A 20,019-nucleotide genomic window follows, 5' to 3' on the forward strand; every position below is an offset into this window, starting at 1 on the left:
TTGTTTGTTTTTTCTATATAATCTTATGCGTGATTTGATTTATGGATCCCTTTCATCCATAAAGCTCAAAAACCCTCTTAAGATTAGTTGGAGTCATTCGGTAACGTGGAATAAAGATAGATTTGGTATCTGTAAGGAGATCTATCCTAAAGTAAATTTCCCTGCTGAGTTAAGCAACCTACTAGACCTGATGAAAAACTTTACTGGCCCTATTGGCGTGAATACTTTCCCCTCTGAGCAACCACTGGACACTCATAGATCTTTTGACCCAACTTGGCACATCCGAAACACACATAACTATGTAATACCCCATACTTTTATTTGTTCCATTCATCTCCTAGTGCATGCATAAGAGTCTTAGACCCTGAAAATTTCACTAAGTATTGGAAACTTAGTCATATTTTTGGCCTCTTAACTTTGAGGAATTTTAACTTGACCTTTCGGACTCCAAGATGATGGTTTTTTGAGTTAGTTCATATTCAGAGGTGTAAGAATCATGTCTCACCTAAGTTTTAGATTTTAAAAATGAGGATTGGGTCACGTTTGGATTTCAATTTTAGTATCTCATAGTGACTCAACCGCGTCGCGTGAGAAATAACAATGAGATACTCATCGCATTGCGATGAAAGTTTATTTGATATGTTCTTAATTAGATGTCATGATATTTATCCTAGGGTGTAAAGTTCATAGAAATTACTTAGAGCCAAGTTGAGCTAAGAACCTTAGATTCGTCCAAAGTTTGGTGTTCGATTCTATAAGGGTCAACTTTGAAAGTGTATAACTTTTTATGTATGTAGAATTTTTCAGCTAAAAACCCACAAAATTGTAGATATTTGAGTCAGCTTTCCTATGATACCAATTTTGCCTTAATCTGATATTCGAGAAGAAAGTTATAATCATTTTTGTCAGAACTAATATGCCACCAAAATTCTGCCGCATCACGGTGAGCCTTCAAACCGCAATCTGAGTTATGAATATTTTTTTAAAATGAGTGAGGGTCAATTGAGTCTTTTCCCACCTCAACCTAGGTCATAAAAATATGATGCGAAGCATTCATTATGGCATTATTTGCCCTCATTCTCCTATTTTACTCTCAAGAACAAACCTTAATCATTCCTCCTCAAGATCACCTATTCAATCACCTCCTCTTCAACAAAAATCAAGAATTTAAGGTTTCTAATCCAAGAACTTCAAGAAAATCCTTCAAGAACATTCCCAGGGGTTCAAAGTCAAGATTTAACATAAAAACAAGCATAATAAGGTATATGGATTATGAATAAGGATACACTGTCATCCTTGTGCCCAAAACATATTTTAAATCTAAATTTACATAATTTGTGATTTAGGGTTCATACTCAAATGTCATTTTTTTAGTTTATGAAGTTACAAAGAGATTTAAGTGTTGAATTGCGCAACTACTCTCACCCATTTATGTGTGTGACTTAAATTTTTTGGCTGATAATTGAATTTCATTATCTTGACTTGATATTGTTGAAGTAGTTCAAGATTTTTATTGAGCATGAAGTTTGTTTATGAATTATCATGAATTTAAAACTTGAATTTTTAGGCCGTAAGTTGTATTTTTGTGAGATTTCAAGAAGATCATTCTCTTAAGTTTATCTTGAGGAGTATATTTTAAGATTTAAAAACAAGAATATACCTTTTGATCCTAAGCTAAGATTGGAATCCATAATTATTTATCTTGATCATGATTTAAAGATAGAGAAGCATAATTGGTTTTCATTATAAACTCTTGTGCTATTCTAAGGTGAATTTACTAAAAGTCTAAGCATATAAGTATGGGAGTAGTATTTAGCACCATGTTGGGTATGATTCCTAGGTCTCATGCCCAAGGTTGGTGATCAATTAAGATAAGATTCTATTCCAATGGTAAAGGTAGAACATCTCTCCCCAATGTGGGTAAGATGTTGGACTCCATGACAACTCACATGGTTTATGTTAGTTAGAAGAAACTCTCAGTAGAAAGAATAAAGGTACAGTTTTTAAAACTAAGTGTTATGACTCCCAAAAATTTTCTATGCTTTACATACTGATGTTTTATTATTTCACAGTACATGTTTTATTTTATCCAAGGTAAATCATTTATACTTAGCATGCATCCTTGAAAGTTTTGTAAGAATATTTAATCATTGTTTTACCTATGCATTCACCCCTACATGCTCAGTACATTCCAAATATATTGATCCACATATATGTCTATGAGCTATTTTTAATAATATAGGTACAAGTTATAGTGTGTACATCATAATAAGACAATTGCAGCTTCTAGTCAGTAGGTGATGATCCCTTTTTATTCAAGGGTTCGAGTTTGTCATAGTTCGAGTAGCATTTTATTTTCTTTATTCAGCCATATTGATTTGAGATAGTTGGGGGTCATTTCCTGCCTACCTATAGTCAGTACTAGTAGAGGATTCATAGATATTCAGTAAATTTAATGTATTTGATCCTAGTTTTGATTTATATAATCATAGATGTTATAATTTCAATATAGTTTTGTATTGATCATATTCAAGAAAAATTTATCTTTATTCTTTCCGGCTTATGTATTTTATTCAGTTGTTATGAGTTATGCCAGTACAATAGTTAGATTAGGATCACTTCTGGTCCTATGCACCATGTGACGACTAGGGGGTAGCCTCGATTTATTACACACTACCATTCTTACATGAACCCTGATGATTCCTATCGTATTTCCCACAGAATGGATTAGTATAGCCATTTTCATGCTACCCTGGGACTTGGAGCCTGGCTATCTATCCTAACTGTCTTGCATGAACTTAGGCACTGGAACACAAGTTGAAGATGGAATTGGAGCTGGAAATTTCTGAAAGAACTGAGAGCGGTTACTACCTTCATAACTTGGATGAGAAAAATTGAAACTACCTGTTTTGTCCCTCTTATTCTCTCTTCTTAAGATTCTCCTCCTTAATCTGCTGAGCATGAACCATAAGTCTAGATAGGTCCATCTCATTAATCAACATGGCATTCCAGCACGCCTTAACCACACAATCATCTACACTAGATACAAACTTACTCATTCTAGAGCTATTGTCTGCCACTATAGTAGGAGCATACCTCGCCAACTGAATGAACTTAATCTAGTACTCCTTCACACTTATGATACCTTGTTTTAAGTTAATGACCTCATGCACCTTACTTTCCCTCAACTCTAATGGTAAGAACCTATCTAAGAAAGTCGTGGAAAACTCCTCCTACTCAACAGGTCCTGCCTACACACCTCGGTCCTCCTTCCTCTACTTAAACCAGGTGTGAGATAGGTCCTGCAAATGATATCAAGCCAACTCTACACTCACACTCTCAGTGACTCTCGTGATATTAGTCACCTTCTATACCAGATCCATAAACTCTTACAAATCCTCCTCTGACTTGAATCCCATAAACCAAGGGGGATTTATTTGAGTGAAATCGTGAAACCTAACAGCAGCTGTGTTTGCCACTGGATTAGATGAGGCAACAACCTGATGTTTGTTCTAAGAAGATATTTAATGGGATTGGTTCATAAAATCGGCACTGAATTTGGTGTAAGAAATGTGCTTATTCAGGGGATCTTCTTGAACAGGTGGGGGTGCGGGTTGATCCCCATTTCTTCATTCATTGTTTCTTCTAAGAGGAATTGTCTATAAACGGAATGAAGCATAGGTAAGAAAAAGGAATTTTATAGAGTCCATTCTCTTTCTAACAAAATAGGCACTGAAATAAGGGAAACTTTACTAAATTGCCTTGTATACTCTAGTCCATAAGTGTGGCGTGCTTAACACTTCTACACAAGAATTTACTCAACACGGCTTTTAGACTCCCTAAGAAACTCTAAAAACATAGGCTCTGATACCAAGTTTTGTCACGACCCGAGACTATCCCATACTTGAGACAACAGTGCTTACAAACACAAGTGATCACAAGCTAACCCATTAGCACATACCTGCTATAAGCACTAAGTAAAACAATAATAAAACACAAATGCAGAAAATAAACTGTTGAAGCAATACCAATCTAAATACTAAAACATAATTACATCAAAAGTATAATGCATTTGATAAGTACTAAAATACAAACTGTTTATCTGAACAATGGAAAAATATAGAAAGAACTGATAACTAACTAACTACCTAACTGACTGTCTGATTGTCTGAAAGCCTCTAACTGACAGAAGAGTTGATAGGAAAATCTCCCAACTAACTCCGACAGACTGAACATAGTAAAATAATTAAGTAACTGCATAAGAAATAATTTGCCCTCGATGGATGAGGATTCACCACTATTACTACTGAGTAACGCTAGGCTGGCTAAGTATGGGCGGAAAACTGAGCATCCAAACCTATGTTATAAGACAACATAGCGCAAAGAAGAGTATGCGATCAATATTTTGAATATACTGGTATATGAGATAAGGATTTTCTAGAATGCATAGGATAACTGAGCATGAATTCATAAACATATAATATCTGAAGATTCAAGACCAATAAAAAATATGTTACTAAGATAAATCTGCAATCTAAAAGACTGAAAGTTATATAACTAAATAACTAAGAATCTGTACACTTTCTCAAGCAAACCTGAGTCCAAACACACTGAATATTGTACTCATATTATGGCAGGTATCATCTAACGAACATGCCCCAATCTTAGCGAATCGAAGGTTCAATCTGTAATCCCAGATGAAAGGGTGTCAGTACCGTGCCATGGGTTTGTTTGTGTGGATCAACTAATCTAATGTCTAAAAGGACTAAGGAGTCACTCCTAACTGGCTGGTGACCCCTAAATGAATGTCAGTCCTAAAATGGTAGGTGTTATCTCATAATCCTATAGAGGCTACGTAGTTTTGAAACTTAGGGACTACTACTAAGGACCTAGTCCTAACTAGCGAGTAAACCCCCATCCCTAGGTTTACCTGGTGATAAAACCTACTCCTAACTGAACTTACTATGATACTAGACTAAATTGAGTTTAACTGGTGCTCATCATGATCATAAATGTGTAAGTATACTAATAAATTTCATGAATTTATTGTCTGACTACTTGAAAAGCTAAAATCATGTAAAACACATAAATATCATGTGTTCATAACCCTCCAGCAATGAATGAAACATTAATAATATGATATCAAATTTTCCAACTGTAATATGGAAATCAAATTTTAAAACTCAATGCACAGACACTTTCCCAATTATGAGTAGAACATGAACACTAAATGTGGGAACACCTTAAATATGGAAAACGACATGATTACATGGCAAATTTTTTAACCTGTGGATTTAACATAGAAATATCAACACTTAACATATGAAATGGTTTAATCAACTTGAAATACTTGAAAACATATCTTGTACTTGATTTAACAAGAGATTCAGTAAGCTAGTCCATCTTGAACATGTAAAAACTCATAACTTAAACAAAGGGGGGTGTTTGAACTCCATGGGTGATAGGGAACCATGGATGAACATCCCAAATACCTTAACAACTAAATTCTTGAAGATTTTATGGATTGGAAGCTTGGAATCTTTACTTCTTAAGAAAGAATCTTGAATTTCTCTTGGGGAAGAAAAAAGGTTTCCTGGAGAGCCAGGCCGTGATGGGTATCTCAAACTCACAGTGGGCTGAAGAACACCCCCATAGTGTGTCCAATCTAAACATGATATAGTATAATAGAGGAAATAATTCAAGTAATCTTATGGAAGAAAAATAACAAAAGGAAAGGTTTTAAGATACCAAACAAATATCCCAATCCATAATTGTCCACAAAAGCCTCTAAACAGTCCGAATATCAACTAGATCGGGACATGCCCCCAACTGTGGCCAATAAGAAATTCAAAATATGAACAGATATCGATAGGATTTTGATACTCATAAAAAAGCAATGAAATGTCCAGTCTTTTGAAAAATGAAGGCTCACCATTTCAATGCAGACCAACCAACAAACCACGATCCACCTTATGATACACAGGGGTAAAAGAGGTGCCCTCAAACCCAATATTATAAAATAATGTAGCATCTTAGGATAGTTAGTGGGGTGAGCAATAGCATGTAACTCGGGATAGGGATAAAATAATGCCATTTCAAAATCAAGTTCAACTCAATGTACATGTTCTCATGCATGAATACACACATATATAGGATTCTAGGATAGGGAACATGGTTTAGCATAAGATTTAAAATAATTCATCTTGATTGTGTAGCTTCAACCACCATAAAGGCACCCATGGGATATATAGGTCTGGCTCCTCCTACGAAAAGGGCCCTAGTGTATGTTAGCCACACGAACTAGAGAAGTCTAAGGAAATGCTTAGGAATATATGATGCAACTCTGATCTAAGAAGTGTATGTGTATGTGTCTATATATATATATATATATATATATAAAGTGGACTATCCACATGACCATGAAGAGCCCCACGTCGGCAAATGTGATTTTCTGTATTGGTCCCCTTAAGACCTCAACCTTTCACGACGAGCTACAAAATCTCCATTAAGCCCAATTAAGAGGTTTTACACATAAACCCATTCATTTATCCAAGGAATCATCTATTAAGGCATTATCAATGGTATCATCATACCAATAAAAGCTTTTAAACCTAATTTATTATGCCATTTCAATTATCCATCGACTTGGGGAAATCCATGACCCCCAAAATCCTATTTAGAACCATTTATATTCCATTCATCTTTCATGTTATGAAATAGTTTCAAAATGGTTAAGTTATGCATTTATTCATGTATCAAAGCCAGTTTCATAAAGGTACGTTGAGGTTATTACCAATTCCGATATAAAAATTCATTTATTTGGGGAATTCACAGACTCCATAATTTATCAAGTCAATTTAAGGGAATCCACGACCCCCATCCCAACTCCCATGCCCTATAACAAACTCAATTCAAAACCATGAGATAAAGCGTGAATAACAAAATCCAAAACCATAGGAATAACCAACTAAGTAGTAGTGATTCAAAACCCTCAACCAATCATTAAAAATCAAACTATAAGTCCACATAAACCGTAATTAACATATTTTTTTCATAATATAAGTTTTAGGGAAGATATGAATACCAGAGAATACCAGGAAATTAGAGAGAAGCTACTATTTGGAGCTAAGATGAACAATCCCTAGAAACCTTAACCTTCCTTCTGATTGGGAAATTTGAGAAAGAGAAGAGTGTTTATGACTTGTTAAATGATGAAAAATAGGGTCCTAGGATATTTAGGTCATGGAAGTTAAGTGTAGAAGGGAGGGAAATTATCCAAGTGCCCTTAATTAAAAGTATAGAAAATTGTCGTAGTCCTATGGGTCAGCTCATGTAACGCACTGAGTCTGTACCTTGGATGCCACATGATGCTCATAATCTCAAAGGACCACAAGCTAACCCATGACAAGTACCTACTGCAATAACTGTGTAATAAATACTGTAATGACTATGGAAATAGGCAAAAACATATGCCATAAGGTTCAAATCTATAAATAAATCTTAATACGGAATCAAAATACTAAAACTAAATATAAGTATTGAAAATAAACAACTGTCAGAAAATACTTTAGTCTGAAAATCCTCTAACTGTCTGAATTGTGGAGTTGAAGGGACAAGCCCCCAACTAACTTCATCTACTAAAATAAAACTAAAGTATTGTAAATAATAAGCATGTCCTCAAACTATGAGGACTCACCACTACTCTGAAACATGAGAATCTATACTACTAAGGGTGATCTAGAGCCCGTGTATTTGAACCTATGATATAAGACATCATAGTGCAAATAAAAGCATGTGTCAATACTTTGAATATACTGGTATGCTCAGTGAGGTAAGATGATATGCATGGGTTCATATGCATGCACAACAATAACTGAATAACATAAGCCTGACTGTATAAGAGTACATGCATAAATAAATAGACTATAACTGAGATCGTGCTAATATTGAGTACTGAATCTGAATAATGATAACCGATATTTGAGTTTATGAATACTATATTACTGATTATCTGAATGACTGTATCTGACCATTTTGAATACTGTGGAACCATACTGAGTTCTGTACTTAGGTAAGTGACTATATCTTATAGTCTTGAATCTATAGAACAGAACTAAGTTCTATTCTAAGACTAAGACTGGAACTGAGACTATGGGAGATAATCATCTAACTGACATACCCCTCTCTAAACTTATTAGGGTCCAACCTATAACCCCAGTTGAAGGGTGTCAATATCGTGCCACAAGTAAGGACAAGCTATGAGTTAACCCTCTCTAACAGAAAGCTCTTTCATCAACCCTCGCTGGCAGGATAACTCAGATGACAAATATCAACCCTCATAATATTTGGCAGAAAGATTCCCCCACCTATACAAGCTACATAGTTCTGTAATGCAGGGACTGTATCTAAGGATCAAACCCTCTGCTGACAGGAATGACCCTATCCCTGGGTTAACTCGGTGATGTATCCTACTCACAACTGAATAGACATTAAACTGATTCCTAGTCTATACTAGGCTGGACTGAACAGTTACTGAGATTACTGTTTAGCTACACTAAACTTAGTTCACTGAGTTCTGTTGACTAACGAAATACTACTGAATCTTGTTAGCTAACTAAGTTTACTGAAGTCTGAATTGGATATTGAATTAGACTGTACTAATACAAATTCTACTGAGTTTACCTGAGTTCCATAACTGAATGAGAGTACTACTAATCATGCTATGATTAATATTGTTCTATGACTAACCATGGCTCTAGGTAATTAGCTAAATTTCCAGGTATAACTACCCCCAGGACTCGATAGCATAAATTAAGAGACGTGGAACAACTTGAAGCATTTAAGCTAAGTACTTGATCATCATTCATTCATTGGGACATTTTGACAAACACTTGCATAATATAACCTGCACATAAGATAACATGACATGATTTCATTATCGTAATAGTTCACATGGATAATTTAGTAAGCACTTGGTGAGCACAATATATGCACCTAGTATTAAACAACAAGTGAGTATCGTAATTCAACTCTAATTTCACAATTCAAAGTTTTATCATGGATTCACATGAATCTAAACACATAATGATCAATTTCACATAAAATATATATATAATCATGAATTAGGAACTTAATCCAAATAGCAATCATGGATACACTTTAATTCTAAACATGGAAATCATAAAATTACTTTCTTGAAACTTAAAATAGATTCTTGGACTCCAAGGGTTGAAGGAACCATTGGATAAATACATTACATACCTTTGTTGAAGAATTTATAAAAGTTTATGGTGGAATCTTGTGCCCTTGACTTGAAATTGAAGCTTCTAGGATTTTGTTCTTGAGAGATTTTGAAAAAGAATGACTATATTTGCTCTATAGGGTGTTTAATTTTATGTTTTGGGGGCTGAGGGTTGAGGAAAAAAGACCTACATACCCCTAAGATTGCGGTCTTTTAATAACTAAATATTAGGTTACCGATGCGCTGGTCAACGCGCCAAGTTCTTGTTGGTTCACTAGAATATGCACTGAAGAAGGGAAAAATCATCCATCGATGCGATGGTCGATGCGATGTGTTGAGATCGCGTCGAACCACTATTTTTGGGCACTCAAACATGTTTCAAACGAGGTCCGAAAAATTAAAAACTCATCCGGGAACACCTATAGACCTCCCTGATCATGAATCAACCTAAACATTAACATTTAATGGACATGAAAGGTCACAAAATAAGATTTCCAACCTTCGTAGGCTAAAATTACACTAAGTCTGAGTACTTAGCTAAAATATTCTAAGCCTGGGACCCCTTAACAAGCCTAAAGGACTGAATTAAGCTTGGGATTTTATGGGATCTTACATTAGTTCAGGGTTCAGGGTTCAGGGTTCAGGGTTCAGGGTTGAGATTGAGAATACAGAGAGACTAGACTTAGACATACGGTATGCACAAATAAAGCATGGTTTCATGACTGAGAACACTGATACACTGAATTATCATACTATGCATGCATATCTGATGCATGAGTACATAGCTTAACATGATTCTTGAATACATAATTGGGAATATTGGACATGCATATCCGATGCATGAACACATGACTGAATGTGCAATGGTAATTAATTCCAAGTTTGTAACTAAAATCTAAACATGAAACTGAATAAGCTTAAGGAAAACTATTACTTTGAGCTGAATCTGAGTTTGCGGAGAAGAGGTGAGGATACTTGGTCCGCATATCTACTTCTGCTTCCCAAGTAGCTCCTTCAATTGACTGATTCCTTCATAGAACTTTGATGAGAGGGACTTCTTTGTTCCTCAGATTGCAAATTTGATAATCAAGGATTTCGATTGGGATTTTTTCGTAAGAGAGGATATTCTAAATATCTATGCCCTCTATGGAGATTACGACTGATGGGTCACCTATGCATTTTTTTAGCAAAGAGAAATAAAACACTGGATGGACTAAAGATAGATCTGAAAGAAATTCGACCTCGTAATATACCTTTTTGAAATGGCTGAGAATTCGACAAAGTCCGACATATCAGGGACTAAGTTTCCCTTTCTTGGTAAAACACTTAACTTCTTTCATAGGAGAGAATTTTTGATACACATAGTCACTAATCTCGAATTTGAGATCCTCCCTTCGCATATCTGTGTATGATTTCTGTCAGCTCTAAGCTATCTTAAGACTTTTCCTAATCAACTGGACCTTTTATAAGGTATCAAACACCAAGGCAGGCCCTACCACTGTAGCCTCACCCACTTCAAACCAACCAATAGGAGATCCATATCTCCTCCCATAAGGCACCTCAAATGGAGCCATCTGAATTCTAGAGTGATAGCTATTGTTTATGTGAACTCAATCAAAGGCAACTGGTTATCCCAACTACCATTAAATTCTATTTCACATACTCGCAGCATATCCTCTAAAGTATGAATGATCCTTTCTACTTGACTATCTGTCTGAGGATAAAAAGTTGTACTACGGTAAACTCAGGTACCAAGGCCCTTTTGGAATGTTTTCCAAAAATTAGAGGTGAACTGGGTACCTCAATCTGAGATAATGGACAATGAAATATCGTGCAATCTGACCAACTCCCTAATATAGAGTTATGTATAATCCTTGGCTGAATAGGAGGTATGGACTGGAAAGAAATGAGATGATTTGGTCATCCTGTGTACAATGACCCAAACTGAATCATGTTGACAATGAGTATGAGGAAAACTCATCACAAAGTCCATGTTCACTTCTTTCCATTTCCAGGTGGGAATACTAAACTCCTGTATAGACCCACGAGGCTTCTGATGCCCAATATTAACATGGTGACTTGTTGAGCACTTAGCTACATACTCTGTAATGTCTTTTTTCATCCAACTCCACCAATAGATCTCCCTAAATTATGGTACATCTTTGTTACCCCTGCATGAATTGAGTAACACGCGTTGTGCACCTCTACAAGAATTTTCTACCTCAAGTCATCTACACTTGGCATACACAGATAACCCTAACAACGCAATACACTATCTCCCCCTTGGGAGAAAACCTCTACTTTTTTATTTTTGACTGATTCCTTTAGCTGGACTAGACTAGGATCCCTATCCTACTTTTTCTTCACTTCAGAAACTAAGGATGATTCTGAGATACTCTGTAGCTACATACTATCTTTTGTTGAATAGACTAAGCAAAGCTGATGAACTTCCTGGGCTAACTTCTTCTTACTGTTCTCAACATTGGCAACACTACCCATAGACATTCTACTAAGAGTGTCAGCCAATAAATTGGCCTTGCCCGGATGATACAGAACACTTATGTCATAGTCTTTCAACAACTCCAACCACCTTCTCTGAGAGAGATTAAGATCTTTTTGAGAGAACATATACTGCAGGCTCTTATAATCATTAAACACATCAACGTGCACACCATACAAATAGTGCCTCCAAATCTTTATGGCAAAGACTGCAGCTTTCAACTCAAGATCATGAGTAGGGTAGCTCTTCTCATGGGGCATAAGCTTTCTAAAGGCATAGTCTATGACCTTATCTCTCTGCATCAAAGCATAACCCAATCCGACTCTAGAAGTGTCACAGTACACAAAAAAACCATCGGAACCATTTGGTAGGGTCAAAATTGGAGCTATAGTGAGTCGAGTCTTCAACTTATAAAAACTCTTTTCATAAAAATCTGACCACTGGAATTTTACTATCTTTTAAGTCAATCTGGACATAAGGGATGCAATAGACAAAAATCCCTCAATGACCATCAGTAATAGCCGACCAAACCCAAGAAACTCCTGATATCTAATGTAGAGATGGGATTAGGCTAATTTCTCACTACTTCGGTCTTTTGGGGATCAACTCTAATGCCACCACCAAAAATTATATGTCCAAGAAAAGATACTAACCTTAGCCAATATTTGTATTTACTGAATTTGGTGAATAATTGATGGTTTCTAAGTGTCTGCAATACTATTTTGAGATGGTTTGCATGATCATGTTCACTACAGGAGTAAATAAGAATGTCATTTATGAATACTATGATAAACATGTTCAAGTACTTCTTGAACACACGATTCATCAGGTCCATGAAGGCTACTGGGGCATTGGTAAGACCAAAGGACATGGTTAAAAATTTGAAGTAACCATACAGAGTTTTAAAAGCTTTTTTTGGGATGTCACATTCCTTGACTTTGAGCTGATGATACCCTAATCTGAGGTCTATATTAGAAAAATAACTAGCACCCAAAAGTTGGTCAAACAAGTCATCAATTCAAGGAAGTAGATACTTGTTCTTAACCGTAACTTTATTTAACTGACGGTAATCTTTACATATTTTGAGGGAACTGTCTTTCTTATGCATGAATAACACTGGTGTGCCTCATGGGGATACACTGGGTCTGATGAATCCCTTATCTAAGAGATTCTTTAACTGCTCTTTAAATTCTTTGAGTTTTGATAGAGCCATTCTGTATAGTGGGATAGATATGGACTGAGTATCTGGAAGGAGATCGATTCAAAAATCCATTTACCTTTTGGGAGAAACTCTGGGAAGATCTTTGAGAAACACATTAGGGAATTCACATGATATTGCTACTAATTCAAGAGTAGGGGTTTCTGAACTAGAGGCCTAAACTCGAATGAGATAGTAGACACATCCCTTAGTTATTATTTTTCTCACCAGAAGGTAAGAAATAAGTTGACCCCTAAGTGCCGAAGTACTACCCCTCCACTCTACGATGGGTTTATTTGGAAACTTAAATTGGACAATTCTATTTCTGTAGCCGATTGAAGCATTGTAGGAATAAAGCTAGTCCATTCCAAGAATTAAATAAAAATCAGTCATCTCTAATTTAACTAAATCTGCTGAAGTGACTTTCTAGGATACCATAATCGGACATTTCTTGTAAACCTACCAGGCTATGATAGATTTACCCACTAAGGTAGAAACAGAGAAGGGGTCTACTAGAATTTTGAGACTGACTCTAAAATCAACTGCTATATATAGAGTAACAAAAGACAAAGAATCTCCTGGATCTAGCAAAGTGTAAACATGCAAATGGAAAAATTGTAATGTACTAGTGACCACATCAAGAGAACTTTCCTACTTCTATTAGGACTGAAAAGCATAGAGTCTGTTTAGGTGTTGCCCATTAGTGGCACTGGATGGGGCACCCTGCTGATTCGGGCAACCGAACTGAGCTGGGGGATGAGTATGCTGACTTAAGAACTTATCTAAGGACAATGTTTGACTCTGTGGCCTGGCTTACGACATCCAAAACACACATTACTACTAGCTCTGTAGATACCCTGGTGGTTTTTGCCGCACTTTTTGCAAAGGGGATTGGTTCGGGTACTGCTAACATTGCCCTGGGGTTTAGAGTCTGACGCTCTATCTCTGTTGCCATCTTTGAATTTCAGCACTGGAGCACTGGCTGAGTACGGAGCTAGAACTAAGGATTTCAGGTAGAACTGAGATTGATTTCCACCATCTGACTTAGACTGAGCAAAATTGAAACAACCTATTCTTGCTCTCTTATGCCCCCTCTCTTTCTATTTGTTGTTGGCCTCCTATATCTGCTGAGAATGGACCATGAGATTTGCTATGTCTATTTCCTTAATAAGCATTGTGGTCCTACTCTTCTTGACCATGCTGCTAAATACCCCTGACAAAAAATTACTCATCTTCGCTCTACTATCTAATACAACATGCAATACATATTTGTACAATTGAGTAAACTTGAGGGAATACTCCTGCACTGTGATATTTCCCTGCTTTAGTTTTAAAAACTCCAAAACATTTGCTTTCCTCAATTCTAGCGAGAAAAAACTATCTAGAAAAGCAACTACAAACTCCTCGCATTCTATAGGTCCTACATCTGTGGCCCTCTCTGACTTCTACTATTTGAACCACGAGTAAGCCACCTTCTGTAACTGATATGTATCCAACTCATCACTTTCAACAGCAGTTACCCTCTTGATATTATAACCTTCTGCACCTGATCCAGAAATTCCTGAGGGTTCTTATCTTACTTAAATCCGGTAAATAATGGAGGATTCTTTTGGGTCACGATATTTGGAAGCAGCAGTGTTGACCACTGGGTTCGCCGAAACGGCAACTGGGTGTTCCTTCAGGGCTTCCACTGAATGAGCTAGCATGGTGAAGGCTGCCCGAAACTCTACATGGGAGATATGCTCACCCAAAGGATCTAGATGGACGGGCTAAGGGACTGACTGGTCTCCTATTCCACATCCCTGAGTCCTCTTTGGAGGCATATTCTATAAATAAAAGAGAAGCTAGGATTAGAAAAAGAGTGTAACTGGAGCTCGTGCTCACTCGATGACATGAATACTGAAAGAAAGGAAACTTTTCCTAAAATATCTCATAGCCTTCTGTCCATAAGTGTGGTGTGCAACACACCCATGCACAAGACTCTAATAGATGTGGGTTTCAGAATTACGAGGACACTTTTGAACCTTAGGCTCTGATACCAAGTTTGTAATGCCTCGAGTCTGTATGTTGGATGCTACACGATGCTCATAATCCCAAATAACGACAAGCTAACCCATGAATGGTACCTGCTGCAATAACTGTGTAACATATACTATAATGATTGTGAAAATAGGTGGAAACATATGCCATAAGGTTCAAATCAATAAATAAATCTGAATGCAGGATGAAAATACTAAAACTAAATATAAGTACTGAAAAACTGAACAACTGTCCGAAAATACTCTAGTTTGAAAATCCTCGAACTGTCTGAACTGTAAAGTTGATGGGACAAGCCCCTAATTGAGTCTTATACAGAGACTGTAACTGGAACTGAGACTGTTGGATGTAATCATCTAACCAACATGCCCTTCTATAAATTGATTGGGGTCTAACTTATAGCCCAAGTTGAAGGGTGTCAATACTGTGCCATGGGTAAGGACAAGCTATTAGTTAACCCTCTTAAATAGGAAGATCTTTTGTCAACCCTCTCTGGCAGGATAAACCGAATGAGAAATATCAACCCTCATAATATCTGGCAGGAAGATACCTCAACCTATGTTGTATACGTAGTTCCGTAATGCAGGGACTGCTTCTAAGGTTCAAACCCTCTGCTAATAGGAATTCCATAATCCCTGGGTTAACTCAATGTTGAATCCTACTCCTAACTGAATAGACACTGAACTGATATCTAATCTATACTAGGCTGGACTGGATGGTTACTGAGATTAATATTTATCTAGACTAAACTGATATTAGAGCTTCGTTGACTGACGAAATACTACTGAATCCTGTTAGCTGACTGACTTTACTGAGGTCTGAACTGGATACTAAATTAGATAGGACTAATACTAATTGTACTGAGTTTTCCTGAGTTCTATAACTTATTGAGACTACAACTGATCATGCCATGAATAATACTATTCTACGACTAACCATGACTCTAGGTTCTCAGCTAAATTGTTGGGTACAAGTACCCCCAGGGCTCGATAGCATAAATTAAAAGACATGGAAAAACTTGAAGCATATAAGCTAAGTACTTGATCATCATTCATTCATTGGGGCATTTTGACAATCACTTGCATAATATAACTTGCAAATAAGCTAACTTGACATGATTTCATTCTCTTAATAGTTCACATGGACAATTTAGTAAGCACTTGGTGAGCATAATATATGCACCTAGTATTGAACAACAAGCATCATAATTCAACTCTAATTTCACAATTCAAGGGTTTATCATGGATTCACATGAATCTACACACAAAATGATCAATTTTACATGAAATATATATATATATATATATATATATATATATAAATATATAATCATGAATTAGGAACTTAATCCAAATATCAATCATGGATACATTTTAATTCTAAACATGGAAATCAAAAAATCACTTACTTAAAGTTCAAAAGAAATTCTTGGAAACCAAGGGTGGAAGGAACCCTTGGATAAACACATTAAATACCTTTGGTGAAGAATTTTTGAAAGTTTATGGTGTAATCTTGTGCCCTTGATTTGAAATTGAAGCTTCTAAGGTTTTGTTCTTGAGAGATTTTGTGAAAGATTGACTATATTTGCTCTATAAGGTATTTAATTTCTTGTTTCGGGGGCCGAGGATTGAGGGAAAAAAATCCAAATACCCCCAAGAACGCGGTCTTTTAAAGACTGAAAATTGGTTAACCGACGCACAGGTCAACATGCCAAGTTCGCATTGGTTAACTAGAATTTGTACTGAAGCTGGGGAACATCATCCATCAATACGATAGTTGACGCGTTGACCCATTAATTTGGGTACTCAAATATGTTTCAAATGAAGTTCGAAAATCCAAAACTCATCCAGGAACACCTATGGACCTCCCTGAGCATGAATCAACCTAAACATCAAGATTTAATCATGTAAAGGTCACGAAATAAGTTTGCTAACCTTAGTAGGCCAAAATGACTCTAAGTCTGAGTACTTAGCTAAAATATTCTAAGTCTGGGACCCCTTGACAAGCCTAAAGGACTGAATTAAGCTTAGTATTTTGTGGGGTCTTACACCTCATGAATAGTGAGGACTAGTCACAAGTCGTCACTACGACTCGTGGTCTGGGAAGAAATTTTCAACTATTATACTGGTTTGGTCATGAGTTCCTCATCGCAATTTGTAACATCACTATACAACTCGTGAGGTCCAAATCGTTGCCTCAACACAAAACATAGACAAACTTACTTGTTAGGCGATGATTAACACCATGCAACTTATGAGGATTCTTCATGACTTATCAACTGAGTCGTAGCCTGAGTAGTGAGCACAACATCAAAAGAATTTCAGAGTTTCAAACCTGGGGTGATACATTGCCCTCTTCTAGGATCATTCATCCCCAAATAGGGAATCAAGGCACTCATTTACCTGATATAAGAAAGAATACAATCAAGAAACCAAATAAAAAGTTCAAAAGGCCATAAGAAACAAATCGGAATATTACCTTAAGCATTGTCATCCAATGCGGGTAATAAGAATTGATATTTGGACTTCATATCTATTCATCTTCCTAAGTATCTACCTCTACCTTTTTATTTCTTCAATGGACTTTTACTAAAATCACATCGTTACTCCTCAGCCTACTGTAACACCCCGGATTTTGGACGAGAACGAAAATTGTCATTTCCTTCACATAAAGGTTCCAAAGGCCATAAATCCAATGCATTTTTAGTGTTTTAATAAATTATGTAGTGTGAAAATATATTTAAGCATGAATTGATATCATAGAAGTCCCCAAGCTCAAGGACAAGTTGAAAGTTTTCCTATCGTTCGAATTTTAGTGAGCGTTGAAACTTAGGTCAACTTAAATTGACCATTAATATTTGTATATAATGAATTAGAGTTCCTAATATATATTAAATTAAAGGTATTTAAATTATCTTTCCAACGATACCAATTTTGCAAAAATCCGACACCCGAGGAAGAAGTTATTGCTTTGCAAAGTGGAGTGTGTCGTGCAGCATAAGGTGTCCAACGCACACCCTAAATTATTCCATAAGATGTGTGATAAAGAGTATGCCACACAACATATATTATGCGATAAAGTGTGTGCAGCATATATTATTACTCAAGTGACTTAAACACTCCATTTTCGTGGCAAAATGATCCTTTTCCCACCCTTATTTAACCATAAACATGAAATTCAGTTCCCAAATACCCTAAATACACCTTTATTCATCAAAATTTCTCAAGAACTCTCCTTAGTGTTTCAAAATAAAAACCCAAGAAACTAAAGATTCAATCTTGCGTTTTTGAAACTAATTGCATATTTGGAATCCCCAGAACATAGGCTTCAAGAAGCACCTATCATCTTAACATATTGAGGTATGTGGGGTTATATCAAAAATATCATGGACAAACTTACTTTTTAGGCGATGATTAACACCATGCAACTCATCAGGATTCTTCATGACTTATCAACTGAGTCGTAGCCTGAGAAGTGAGCACAACATCAAAAGAATTTCAGAGTTTCAAACCTAGGGTGTTACATTGCCCTCTTCTAGGATCATTCATCCCCAAATAGGGAATCAAGGCACTCATTTACCTGATATAAGAAAGAATACAATCAAGAAACCAAATAAAAAGTTCAAAAGGCCATAAGAAACACATCGGAATAATACCTTAAGCATTGTCATCCAATGCGGGTAATAAGAATTGATATTTGGACATCATGTCTATTCATCTTCCTAAGTAGCTATGTCTACCTTTTGATTTCTTCAATGGACTTTTACTAAAGTCACATCCTTAGTCCTCAGCCTACTGTAACACCCCGAATTTCGGACGAGAACAAAAATTGTCATTTCATTGACATAAAGGTTCCGAAATCCATAAATCCAATGCAATTTTAGTGTGTTAATAAATTATGTAGTGTGAAAATATATTTGAGAATGAATTGATATCATAGAAGTCCCCAAGCTTAAGGACAAGTTGAAAGTTTTCCTATCGTTTGAATTTTAGTGAGCATTGAAACTTAGGTCAACTTAAATCGACCATTACTCTTTGTATATAATGAATTAGAGTTCCTAATATATATCAAATTAAAGGTATTCAAATTATCTTTCCAATGATACCAATTTTGCAAAAACCCGACACCCGAGGAAGAAGTTATGGCTTTGCAAAGTGGAGCGTGTCGTGCAGCAGAAGGTGTCCAACGCACACCCTAAATTATGCCATAAGGTGTGCGATAAAGAGTACGCCACACAACCTATATTATGCGATAAAGTGTGTGCAGCATATATTATTACTCAAGTGACATAAACACTCCATTTTGTGGCAAAATAGTCCTTTTCCCACCCTTATTTAGCCATAAACATGAAATTCAGTTCCCAAATACCCCAAATACACCTTCATTCATCAAAATTGCTCAATAACTCTCTTTAGTGTTTCAAAATAAAAACCCAAGAAACTAAAGATTCAATCTTGGGTTTTTGAAACTAATTGCATATTTGGAATCCCCAGAACATAGGCTTCAAGAAGCACCTATCATCTTCCCATATAGAGGTATATGGGGTTATCTCAAAAATCTCATGGGCTTAAAAATTCATGTTTTAAAAATGTTGGTTTTGAAATTATGAATATAATCCCATTTTAAACGTTTTATGATATTGATGTGGTCTTTAGGCTTATTCTCGAAGTGGTTTGATATATGATATATGTATATGCATGTATTCCTAAAAGATGTTAACTTGAGAGCATGAATTACATGAAATACCTCTCTTTATATGATCTTATTTTAAATTCTTATATGATGTGAAATATTTGAAATCATCTTGACAAGCTTGATATGAAATATTTTGAAAATGGTCATAATTTTGACCTGCAATGAGAGGGTTTTTATGTTGCTGCATGAAAGAATGATGTGATATTAATGGCTTGCAATTCGGGTATTATGATACCATTCAAAATAAGATTTGTGATTGAATTAAATGGACTTTGATACATTAATTTTACATGAGATAGGTGGACGCCCAAAGAAGGCATTTGAGTGTAAGGGCTCATCGCTGGAAAT

The sequence above is a fragment of the Capsicum annuum genome, chromosome 6 (assembly GCF_002878395.1).
Source record: "Capsicum annuum cultivar UCD-10X-F1 chromosome 6, UCD10Xv1.1, whole genome shotgun sequence".
NCBI classification, from domain to species: Eukaryota; Viridiplantae; Streptophyta; class Magnoliopsida; order Solanales; family Solanaceae; genus Capsicum; species Capsicum annuum.